General features: G+C 37.9%; 1 long non-coding RNA gene across 1 annotated transcript; it reads left to right on the top strand.

Annotated features, from left to right (window-relative positions):
* Window positions 1-4775: 4775 nt before the first annotated feature.
* LOC125936812 (uncharacterized) lies at window positions 4776-10848 on the top strand. The gene is made up of 4 exons (XR_007462131.1): window positions 4776-5061; window positions 6750-6890; window positions 8151-8301; window positions 10657-10848. It is a non-coding gene; the product is annotated as an uncharacterized LOC125936812 (long non-coding RNA).
* The last annotated feature ends 2731 nt before the right edge of the window (window positions 10849-13579 follow it).

The following is a 13579-nucleotide window of genomic DNA, read 5'->3' on the forward strand; positions in this document are numbered from 1 at the left end:
TTTCATTTTAATTTATTTAAGCTTACATTTAAGATCTGATACTTGATTCAAGTATTGGAAAATGTTTATGCATATTTGGAACAACTTGGGCATGTGAATTCCTTTGTCGACCACAAAGTATGAAATTGAAATACACATCAAGGATTTCCTGTGAGAATTTAACACTTGAATTAAGATATGCTGTGTCAAATACTTAGCATATTTTAAAGACTTACTACAAAAAAAGAGAGAATGTAAACTATTTCATTAATAATTTTTACATTAGTAATTTTTATATTTATATTGATTACAAGTTTAAATGATATTTGGATATGTTGGGTAAACAGAATACATTATAATTTTTTTAATCTGTTTCTTTTTACTTCTTTAATGTAGTGACTAGAAAATTTAAAACTGGGGCACGTGGGTGACTCAGTCAGTTAAGCGTTCGACTTTGACTCAGGTCATGTTCTCACGGTTCCTGAGTTCAAGCCCCGCGTCAGGCTCTGTGTTGACATCTCATAGCCGGGAGCCTGCTTCAGCTTCTGTGTCTCCCTCTCTCTCTCTCTGGCCCTCCCCCACTTGTGCTTGCTCTCTCTCAAAAATAAATAAACTTAAAAAAGAGTTTAGGGGCACCTGGGTGGCTCATTCGGTTAAGTGTCTGACTTCAGCTCAGTTGATGATCTCACAGTTTGTGAGTTCAAGCCCTGCAATGGGCTCTGTGCTGACAGCTTGGAGTCTGGAGCCTACTTTGGATTCTCTCTCTCTTCCTCCCCCACTCACACTCTGTCTGTCTCTCAAAAACGAAAAAAAGTTTTTTTTTTAATTTTTAAAAAGAGTTTAAGAAAAAAATTTAAAACTGCATAAATGACTTGCATTATATTTCTATTGGATAGTGCGTGGCAGAGGACAGCAAATAATTAGATTGAGTTTTCCTACCAGAGTGGCTGGTGATCTTGGCCTTGGTCAGATATTTCATTAATTGAGCATCTATTCTGAGCTAGGGACAATGGAGCGACTGAATCATAAATGAGCATATAAACAAACACTGTAAATAATATAATTACAAATAATTCTCTTGAGTACAAGGAAAAACATATATTCAGTAATGAATGAGGCCAAGAGATTGGGGTAGTTTCCTTAAATGAGAAAGCAGGCAGAGGAGGCTTCCAAGAGGAGGGACATTTGAGTTAAGATTTGAAGGGTAAATACGAACTAGAAGTGCAACAATCTTGATGAGTGGAACATTTTATAGGAATGTTAAATGGTTGTACTCAACGTCAGACAGTCACTCAAGAGTCAGACTGGGATTATACACTCACATTTGTCAGCCCCCAGAGTCTGTGATCTTAACCATTTGTGAGAAATGATGCTTTTCCCTCTGGTGATAATATGGCTCTAGTCTTCTAAAGGGGCAAAATTATTGCCACTGACTCACTGCCCTTTTCCTGACTTATTGTATAGAACCTATCTCATTATGTTATGAATGTGGCATTCCCCAGTTAGGTTCCTAAGGGTGGGAATCCATAGACATAGACATGTGATGTCTTGGAGGAAAGCATCCTTTTCTACTCTTTTTAGTATTTTGATCTTCTCTGACAAGGATAAATTACAAAGATTGCAGAAATGGTGGAAATTATTTCTGAGGAAAGGAGTTAAACAGGTGTTTCTTTCTAAAGCTATGACTTAATGGGGTCAGGCTAACAAGCTTGAGGAAATAGAAATGACCTAGTGGGAAAACAAAGGTAATTCTGAGAGAAGGACAGAGTGGATTTTGGAGCAGGGGAACAACCAGCACTATAGTCCCATGGGGAGTTATTAGACCTGGAAGAGCAGCCATCACTTGAGGCTTTTATAGACTGAAAAATTGATGTAATCTGCTGCATTGGGTTACAGAATTTATAGGCAAAACTGATGAGGAGCACCACCTTTTTCTCAGACTTTGAGTCTCCAGGCTTTCTTTTGAACTTCCAGAGAGTGCTGTGAAACTACAAATGTATGGCATGGAACCATTTACACTACAGATCTTGCTTGATGTTTTTTTAATGCCATGGCTAAAAACCCAGAAATCTGGTTAGGCTTTGCTTTACTTCACAAAAGAAAAGGACTAAAGAAAATCTTTATAGGTACAAAAACAAATATGGAGGAAGATGACCCCAGTGCTGTGTGCAAAAGCATGGAGGAGGATATTGAGATTCATAAGTTTGGGGAAAGATCAACATAGCTGTGTCAAAAGAATAATTCAAGTTAAAAAAACCCTCATTTTTGTGTAATAAAAGAAATTCTATATCTAGCTCTGATCTCTCCCCTGGCCCCAGGCTTATAGATCCAATTGCCCACTTGGTGTACAACCACCAATAGAAAAAAAATCTCATGGTCATCCCAAATGGAACATGGCAAAAATAGAACTTTTGGGTTCTATATGTAGTTTTTTTCTCACCTAGGGAAATTAGCACTATTTAATTGCTTAAGCCATACCCTCCAATATCCATTCTGTCATCAAATCTAGTTAATTCTACTTCCAAAATGTATTTAGAAGTTCTTTACTTTTTTCCATCTCTAAAATCATTCCCCTTTAGTCCAAGCTGCCATCATTCCGTATGGCAGCAAGAGCCTTTGAGCAGGTGTCTTGGCTTTTATTCTTGCTTCCCAATTTGTTGTTCAGGTGACAATCACAAACCAACCTAGATCCAAGGTAACATGGACCATTAAGCAATCAGTGAAAGGAGTGTCAAAGAATTTGTGGCCATTATTTTTTAACTGCCACACTGACTCTTACAGAAATTGGTATCCCTTGTAAAGTACTTCCTTTGGCATTTCCACTGCTTCTGGTCACAGGCCTTGCCCAATATGAAAAAAAGTCCACACCAATGGCATCTTTCCACAAAGTCAGTTTTTTTTTTTTTTTGCATGGTTTACCTACCTACAAGAACTCAGCAAGCCTATCTGTTTAGACTTTGAGGTGGTTAATTCTGAGTAGCCCTTTACCTCTGTGTTATTAGCTCTTCAGTTAGTCTTTGGCAAATTATTTAGTCTCTGTAGGTCTCCGTTTCCTCATGAATTAAGGGTCCTTATATCTCATCATCTCTAAGTGCTTTGCAATTCAGCCAACAAAATTAGAGTTTAGTCACTGACCATGCTCACAGACTATGGATATGTAGCTAATCGTAAGTTTTTAGTTGCACTAATTATAAGAGATCATTTCATCTTTTGATCATGGAACATGATGCAAGTATTCTGAGGATTTGGGCTGTCTTGCCATCCTTCCTCCGTAGCATCCCTAAATCATTCAAACCAACTCTAGATAGTATGATGATTTCTACAGGCAATTTTATAAAAACTACTTTCTCTTTTTGCCCCAGCCAATTTGTCCCCATTCCAGTTTTCCCAGCAAGCCCCTGTCTGATTTGGCCTTTTTTTTTTTTTTCCCTGCAGTCTTTTCTTTCTAACTGCTCTTAAGTTTTTTCTTCAGTTGTCTTATTCAGAAGAGGCTTCTTTTTGTTACCATAAATTCATAACAAAAAATATTTTCTCCTCTATTTGTATTTGTTTTGCTCTTGTATTAAAAGTACAATGCATGTTGAAACAGAGAACTAACTTACTTTTACATTTGGGCGTTCTTTTAAGCCAGGGTAAAAGACAAAATATTTTTTTTGCAGCATTATTCAGATGAAAGTTTTTAAAATCCATTGTGATTGAATTACATATAAGGAGAAAATATTTATTTTCTTTATCCTCAAGCCTCTTTTTCTAAATTTTGGTTCTGAAATATACATGAATATATCACATATACGTAAATAAATGTAACAAAAGTGAGTTCCTATGAAAAGACATTTAGTATGTTTAGTCAAACTAAATAGCTATCAGGTTCAAGAGGGTTGAGGTAGCTTAAAAAAACTTTTTATTGCAGTATAACTTATACATGGAAGATTACACAAATAATAAGTGTATGATTTGAGGAACTTTTCACAAACTAAAAACATCCATGTAACCAGCCAAAGGATAGACTTTTACCTTGCTAAAGGATTTTCAGTGGTGGGTTCTTGAGAAACTCCTGTATAATTGTCCTACATTGTTATTAACTTTATGTAAGCATGAGGCTATTCCCTCCAACTAAATTATACATTCAACATGGTTTCTACAGTGGGACCATAGTTTATACCTCATTTTTTCTACCACAGAGCTAGCTAAATGCCCTGAACTGAGGACACCTTCAATAAATGAACATGAGCTATATTCAGACTCAGTTTATTAAACATTAATACAAACCAATTTCTTCTTTATATGCTTCTATTTCCTACTTCACCTTCTAGATCACTGACCTTCTGAGTCTTTTTGCTGGCCCCAACCTCATCGGCCAAATGGAATTTCTTGAGACTCTTCTTCATCTATTCTTTCACTCTGAACTCAACTGTTTCCACGTTTTTAACTAATATCTATGTGCTGAAGACTCTCAAATTATAACCTATAATATAGTCAATTAATGGCAGTGATGGCCCAGTTAATAGCCTCTTGGAAGCCCTACCCCTTTGCAATGTGACTTTGCAACTGCTCCCATCATGAGGTAGAGTCTTTTTTTCCACCCACTGAATTGGGCTGGCCTTGTATCTCTCCTTGGTAAATAGAATACTGGGGAAGTGATGGTATACCAATTGTGAGTTTAAGTCTCTTCTTTTTTTTTTTTATTCTTTATATATGTTTGAGAGAGAGACAGAGAAACAGAACGTGAGTGATGGAGGAACAGAGAGAGAGGGAGACACAGAATCCAAGCAGGCTCCAGCACAGAGCCCAATGCAGGGCTTGAACCCACGAATGGTGAGATCATGACCTGAACTGAAGTTGGATGCTTAACCGACTGAGCCAGCCAGGTGCCCCTAAGGCTTTTCTTACTCTTGGAACCTTCTCTCTATTATATGAGTAAGCCCAAGGCAGCCCATTAAAGAATGAAAAACCATGGAGATCATTACACCAACTGACAATCAACCAACCCCTAGAAGCAAACCACCTAGCCAACTTGCAGCTGACCACCAATCCATTAGGGAACCCAAGTGAGACTAAATAAGACTCCCAGCTTAACCCAGGGTAAGTTGCCAACCTGAAGAAATAGTTATTGTTTAAGCTGCTGACTTTTGGAGTGGTTTGTTACACAGCATTAGCTGATATACCAGTTTAGACTTATATATAGACATACATTCAACTACCAGCCTGGCATCTCCATATAAATGGTCCACGGCCATCTTAAAAAAAAAATCTACACTATACTGTTGATTTTTACCCCCACATACAAAACCTCCCTTTTTCAATCTTTTCCTCTTGGAAAGTAGCTCCACTATATATCCAGATATTCAAACACAAAATCTGAAAGCTATCTTTAATTCTTCCTTTCCCTTACCTCTCACACTCAATACATCAGCAAATCTTGTTGACTCTCCTTTCTAAATTTGTCTTGAATCTACACTTCTTTCCAGCACCTCTAACATCACTTCTCCCTGTCTAAGCCTCTTCTGTCTCTTGCTTATAGCGATACAGTAAGCTCCTATCTGATCTTCCCCACTCTACTGCTAAACTTCTCCAACCCCTTTTCACACAAAAGTTAATTTTGGCTTTAAAAATTCTACAAGATCATGTCACTAACCTGCTTAAAACTCTTCAAAGACTTCCCATCATGATTAAAATCAAATCCAAATTTCTTATCATGGCCTGTAAAATCCCACATGACCAAGCCCCTGTCATTTTCTCCAATCTCACCTCCTGCCCCTCTCCCTTTAACTCACCATATCCCAGTCCATTGGCCTTCTTGCTTCTCCCTGAACAACCAAATCCCTCACATCTCAAGACTGCCATTCTTGCTGTTCTGTCTGCTACAAACCTCTTCCCTTGCTTTTTGTTCTTAATCTGGTAGGATCTATTACATCCTTCTCAGGTTAAATCTCACCACCTCTTGGAGGTCTTCTGTGGACACTCTCAAGTGGTATTCCTGCTCCACTCATTTTCCTCCATCAGCCCATCCTGTCCAACTCATTGAAATTGTTACAATTTCTTATTCTTTGTATATTTACTTAACAATTCCTTTCTTTTTTCTTTTTTCTCTTTTCTTTTCTTATTTTTTTGCCTGTCTTTTCTACCAGATCAGAAGTTGCATGAGGGCAGGAGACTGTGGTTACTTTGTTCATTTAATATCATCAATGCTTACCACAATTTCTCTCCCACACTAGGCACTCAGGAAATACTAGTTGAATAAATGAATTTAATACAATCCCTTCAATAACAATGTCAGATAGATTTTTATTACCCCAATTTTGTAAATGAGAAACTTGAGGATAAATATTATCTGTATAATTATTTTTCAGAGCAGATAAAAGGATGGAAACATGATAGCGAGGCTAATTTGTTTAAAAAAAAATACAGTAGGGGACTGGAACAAAATTAACCTACTGGGAACATTTACAAGGCCTAATCCTTAATCCCTCAATCCAGTGACTTGATTACCAAGCAAGTGTGCACTTGTTGGGAGGGAGTGTTGTAAAGAGATATGAAAAACAACATGCCCCAACTCACAACTGGTTGTTTCCCACCCTTGGACTGTGGTTGCAGCTCCCAGAGTCATGTCCTCATGGAAATAAATCCAGATGTAGGAAGAAAGGGTCATAAAATAATGGTTTTTCCTTAGCACCTCCTTCTTAGCAAAGAGCAAAATATTTCCCAAAAGCCTGCAGCAAATTTTTAGTTATATTTCATTGGCCATAATTTGGTTCTACTCCTACTTCTAGACAAATCATTTGCTAAGGAGACCACAACTGCCACGTCTGGTCTGCATTCATCACCATTCATCACCTGGACTAGGCTTGTTGCCACACAAATGTATCAAGATTTGGTATCTGTGATAGAAGGGGAGAAAAGAAATTGATCATGTAAGCAACAGCATCTGTCACAGCAATTCAATTATCCTGTGTTATTTTGTCCCATTTTATCCTAGAAATTATAGGTGCTATAGATTTAGTCCATGGGCTAGGAAACTCAGAGTTCAATCTCATGACATTGAAGGTCAGCAAGGTTACAGCCTATTTTTCTCAGAAATTGATGAACCCATATGTTGTACTCAAAGAATTTCAACCTCTCACCTTTTGGCAATGGATAAATTCAAATACCAGGCATAGTGAAACAAACAAACAAACAAAAAATGAAATCATAAGGCACTTTTCTGATGATAAACCTAAAATTGTCCTGATAAATAAATCTAGCCATGTTTTTAAATTCAGCACTTTATGCAAATATCAAAATACATCCCTTTTGACAAATCTCTATGTTCCTTTCCTCATAGAGACAACTTTCATTTTCCATAAAATTCCATCTGTTTACGTTTCATGCAGTCATACAAAAATGCTGAACAGTACGTATAGACTAATAGAGGCAAGTTTGGCCTGGTGGAACCAGCTTTTGCCTGAGAATTGGATACTAGTCTTGCTATATCCCAAAACTGGCTGTATGAACTTGGGCAAGTTGCTTCATTTCTTCTTCTGTGAAATAAAGAGATTAAATAGACTGAGAGCTTTCTAGGTTCTAAAATTCTGTGATTATATCTGATATCCAAGTTAAAGCCAAATGGACAATGTATTGGTAAGGACAATTGATATTATAACAAAAAATGCCCGAAATTATAGTGGCTTAACACCATAAAAGCTTATTTCTTACATAATGCTCCAATTAGATTCATGAGGTGTTCCTGGTGTCTCCTCCTAGCAGTGTTTCAAGCACTCAGCTTCATTCATTTTATGGTGCTAGTGTCCCCTGCATTTGGCTTCCATGGTTTCTATAAGAGAGAACATGAATAATAAAACAGGAGGTTTTATAGCAGACATGTCAGTCTTGGAAGATGCATTGTCCAGAATCTTGTGGCCAGAATGCATGGCCCCAGACAAAATAAAAGTGAGGTTGGATAATGTAATCTGTGAGACTATAAAGAAGGAACAGGATTGAATAATACTGAGCCAGTGTCAGCCATAAACATTTTTGGATATATTTCTTTCTTTGAATTCCAAGTAACTAAGGGAAATAATAATCTTACTTTGAATATTCCTATTGTGTCACTGCTTATCCTGTGTTCCCTAGTACCTCATACTACCACTATGTTTTATCATGAATTAACTCTTTACATGTCTATGTCTTACTAGTTGCTGGGAGCTCCCTGAAAGAGGGACCTTGTGTAATTCCCCTCTATACCCTCAGCGCTCAGCACAGTGGATGGCATCTTCTAAGGATTGGAGATCCTGAACAAATCAGAAAAGAGGATATATTCCCAACTGCTTTGTCTTGATGTTGGTGGTCAGTGCTCATTCCCAAATATCTATATTGAGGAGGCATGATCTATATGGTTTGATTTTTGTGTCTGTATGGGGGGAGGATAATGGTAAAATTATGTTTGTTTAATGCTTTAGAAAAGTTTTAAGAAACAGCATTTATCATTTCACAGAATGATGGGGAAGGTTTATTAAATGGAGGTGAAGGAGGTAAAACTATCAACTTTGAACCCCACTGGTGTGGCAGAAGGATGGTAGTGAGAGTAGGTAAAGAGAAGATTGTGTGTTTGTGAAGCTCAGATCTTTTTCAGCACAAGCGGACTGAGCCCATGGCCTTAACAGAAGATATTAAGGCCACCACAATGACTGGCATTATAGTTCTGCTCTAGAACAATCGCTGACATTCCCTCCACCCATCCCATGGTCCAACACTGACACCCAGGATGGCCTAACCCCGAGTCCACTCCCAAAGAAATGATTCTGCAGGTTGATAGAATCTCGAGATGCCCATATCCCAGAATTAGAAACTATCCCTGTGGCAGTCTCAGGTTTTCAGCATACAGACCAGAGATGCACACACAAGTTTCTTTTGTTTCAAGTTAAGGATGCATTTTCATGTTTTTTTTAAAATTCAACAATAATAAACATTTGTTGAAAGCCCAACTTCTAGAAATGTACTACTCAATACAGCAGTCACTAGCCACATGTGGCTATTAACATTCAAATTTAAATTAATTAAAATTAAACAAAATTCAAAATGCAGTTCCTCAGTCACACTAACCACGTATCAAGTGTTAAATAGCTACATGTGGCTAGTGGCTACCCCAACTGAACAATGCAGCTATAGAATATTTTCTGGCATCACAGAAAATTCTACTGGACAGAACTGTTCTAGAAACTGCTTCCATATAGTGTGTCCAGTTTTCTGGATCAAGTTATCTCAAGCCTATATGGTAGAAGATACGATAAACTCTTTTTAGGATATCAAAAGAGGACCTGTGTTTTGCTAAAATTTAGATATATACATGCAGTTTCTTAAAATAAATTTACATATTTGAAGGGTCAGTCCACCTTGGAAAGCTAAATTTCTCATCTCTAATATGAATGAAGTTTTAACTGCCGGAACTCAGCCATCATTATAGATTAGAGGTTAAATAAAACAACAGATCTAATATCTCCTGACATGTTCCAAAAAGAGAGACAGAGAGAGAGAGAGAACAAGCAATGTGAGACCCTTTTCAGATAACAGTAGAAGCAAGAATGAACTGAAAAGGAACCTTGCCTATCTTTTGGGTATTATCTCCAAACATGTATCATTTGAAAAATAAAATTCTATTTTAAAATATTCAAAGCACCGAAACATTTGTACTCCTCATACATGTTAACCTCTAAGCTGTATAATAAGATATGGCATCATTTTTTTTCCCCAAGAGAAGTTAATTTACCCAAAAGAAAAGTAAATTGGCCAGGAACCTATTTTGTCATTGGTCCAGGAGAGGCAAGAATCCTACCTAATCATCAGAGAGGCCATCTGGGCTAGTTATTAGAGATGTTCATAAGAATTTCAGCTCTATTTCTCCAGGAATATGGGAGATCCACTTCACCACTCCCTAAAGTAAGAGAGGCCAGATAATTTGTTTGCGTGGTTAAACATGAGCAGGAGTGATGTATGTCTCTTCCAGTGTTAGCATTTAAGTTCCTGTGCTTGGCCGATTCCTCCTTTCTCCTCATGATGACAATCATGGAAGCCCACACGGGAGTTTCCATTCATGGAAATCCATTACTGATTATGATGAAGAAAGGCCCTGCTAATTTGTATCAGACAAACAGCAAGTAAAAGAACCAACTTTTATTATATTAAGCCATTATGAATATGAAGGTGTTTGTTACTGAAGTACAATCTAGCCTGTTGTGACCAATATCATCCAAATTCAGGTCATATGGCTCAAAATGGAAACAATGAGTTCTGAGCCCTTTGTTTTTGTGAATAAAAATTAAAAAGCCATATATATGCAGATCAAGAGTTAGACAGAGGCAAGGGATCAAATTTGACAAAGTCAGTACTAGCCTGGATTTCCTATAGGCATTAAACATAGGAAGAAAAAATAGCTTGTTCATGTGAGCATAAATGGTATGTAGAGATTTATTTAAGCTCTGCTGTGAGTCGGGGCCTCTTTTTTTTTTGCAAGGTTGAACTAAAAAATGCTATATAGGCTATGTATATCTATGATGCTTTTCCTACAAGAGGCTTAAAATTTTCATTCCCTTCTTTCTAGATATGCTGCTAAGATCTTTTTTTTCCCCTTTAAGAAAAAATAAACCATTAAGATTAACATCCAGCTTGCTGAGTCATTTGTTTTCTACTTGATGTTAACTACAGGGATCTGAAGGCAGCAAGGAGAGAGAAAGAGACACAGAGACAGAGATGAAGACATGGAGAGAGAGAGGAATTTAAGGAGAGAAGGAGAAAGATTGATTCTAGAAAGAAAGAAGAAAAATCTGTTAAGTCAAATGGAAAAGCAAAAATAAAATTTGAAAGATTTGGCTATGACATCAGTTTTCTTACTCTGTAGTGGAAGCCCTTTATACAATATTTTAATGAAAACTGTAATGTGATTAAGGTTTGAATTGGATTTTCAGAGTGGAAAAGGGCAAGGTCATTAGAATGGGAAAAACCTAATGTTTTTAGCACAGTGCCTCCACTATTAGCTGTCTGACTAACAAAAGTCAGCTAACTTTTCTGAGTCATGATTTCTTTGTCTATAAAAAGAGAATAAAAAAACTTAGCATATACGTTGGTCGGAAAGATAGAATGCTATAAAATACAGTAAAGGACATTGGAAAGTGGATGACACCAAGCAGAGATCACTGTTTCTTTCTCTCTTTGGACTCTCACATTATCTCTTCTTTATTCTACCAGAAAGTTTCTTTCTCTATAAGGCTTTTTGAATACCAGCTTTAGAAGGGCAAACGTAGTTCTAATTCTGCCACTTACTGGAATACTGTGTTAAGTTTTTCACATTCCTGGGTCACCTGGGTAGCTCAGTCAGTTAAGCATTCAACTCTTGATTTCAGCTCAGGTAATGATCTCACAGTTCATGGGATGAAGCCCTGTGTGGGGTTCTGTGCTGGGTTCTCTCTCTCTCTCTTTCTCTCTCTCATAATAAATTAAAAAATTGTTTTAAAGTTTTTCACATTCCGTATTTAATATTCACATAATTCTCTGTAAGTTTTTCCCCCTTTTACAAAGGAAGAGGCTTATAGAGAGTTAGAAATTTGCCCAAGTTCACATAGATAGCCTTTTAGTAATCTAATGCCACAATAATGCAGTCTTGCAAAATTCCTCAAATTCAGGGGCTCATAAACAGCCGTTTGGTATGCTTGTCAACCTGTGGATCAACTGGGAAGTTCTGCTCATCTGAATTGCCTCAACAGGGTCCACTCATGCAACTGCAGTCATTTGGGGTTTGGCAAGTCTCTCTAGTCTATGACCAAAGAACAATAAGTGAGCAGCAGGAAATGGAGTAATCTCTGACTTCTTCATTAAATGAAATGCTGACCATGAGCCAGCAAACTAACCTTCCTTGGACCCTAAGCCAGGGACCTCCTTTGGTCCAATGCCTTAAATCTGTACAGACCTGGAGTAGGGAAATGATGAAGCCAATGATTCTGACAGAAAGGATGCCTCAATCTCCATTTAGTCCCTGAGAGAGATGACTGACAGCAGGACAGAGCCTAGTAAGGGCATATAAAAAGCTTCTAACCCCTAGAAGGGACTAGAAGGGAAGGATTTCAAGGGAAGGGCAATCAAGCTTGGGAATACACCACAGCTAGAGATGATTGGAGTTGATGCTTCAACACAGTGCCACACCAAAATGTGGTCCATGAACCAGCAGCATCAGCATCACTTGGGAGTTTGTTAGAAGTGTGGACTCTTGGGACTCCACCCTAGACCTCCTGAGTCAGAATCTCAGAAGCACTTTTTTAGGAAGAATCAAAATAGACTCATATCATTGAAATAGCATCTGTAGCCAGATTTTCACTAGTAGGTGAATTAACCCTTCAAGTCCCAGCACCTTGCTGAGCCTCTGACGTCCCAGCCAAGCTTTTAATACCTTCAGTTGCTCAACTGGCCCCACTCTCTAGAATGAACATCTATTATTTTTGCTTACTTAGCATCCATTCCCCTTCCTGTTGACCTCACTCAGAGACCATTCTCCTCCTCAACTCCCAGTCCATGTCTTTTGGATGGGATTTATCATGGGAATGGACATGTGACCCAGGGTACCGAATTAGAGCACAACACCCTTCCAGTCACAGTGACTGGTTCTGGAAGAAGCACATAACCCAGGACTAGCCAATGAAAAGAATAGTCAGGGATATTTGTTGGAACTATTAGAAAAGCAGCATGCTCTTTTCTGCTATTGAGCACAGCTAGTGGAGTCTATCTGAAAATGAAGTCAACACACAGATGTTAAGAGATTAATTTTTGATGACATTGTTTGAGCACCTGAATCTAGCTTTGCTTGAAGCCAGACCTAACGCTAGAGGTTTTAATTGTGTCAATACGTTGCCTTTTTTGCCTAAGTTATTGAAATTTGGATTTCTATAACTTGCGAGAAACATATTCCTGATATACAAAGCCACCCCATGTTCTAAGCTTGCTGACCCCACACAAGTCCTCACTCAGCTCTCAGCTTCCACTCTCTCTTCTGTTCCTCATCACTCATGACATGGTCATTTTCCAAACTCGAAATTTCAAAATTGTTTGTAATTGTACTTGTTTCCATGGTCACAAGCCAAATGGAGTTTCATAAGATAATATTGGTCATGACCCCCAGAGATTTGGGTGGACATTATTTTTCCCAAGTATAACATAGACCTGAAGTTTTGGGTTCTATCAAAACCTCATTATTCAAAATGTGGACCAGGAGCATCAGCATCATCTAGGAGCTTGTTAGAGATGCAGAATTTCAGGCACCACCATGGATCTGCTGAATCATAATTTTCATCTTAACAAATCCCCAGTAATTCATGTACTCAAGTGGCAAAAGTTACTGTCTGGGAGTTAGAAGACTGGTCCTATCTTCCTCTGTCTCAGTATTTTTTTACCTGTGAAATGAACAGACCGGGCTATTTCAGAGATTTACTCCAACCTGGACTTTCTATGATACTCATGTTTTTCAGTCCTTGACTCAGACTGTGACAGCTTAGCATGCAAATTAATAGAAACGGCAGGGGGTGGGAGTCAGAAAAATAAAAGAATGCTTCTATCAGTCAGAAAGCAACTGGTTGGACCGTTT

Source organism: Panthera uncia (genome assembly GCF_023721935.1).
Source record: "Panthera uncia isolate 11264 chromosome A3 unlocalized genomic scaffold, Puncia_PCG_1.0 HiC_scaffold_11, whole genome shotgun sequence".
Classification (NCBI taxonomy): domain Eukaryota; kingdom Metazoa; phylum Chordata; class Mammalia; order Carnivora; family Felidae; genus Panthera; species Panthera uncia.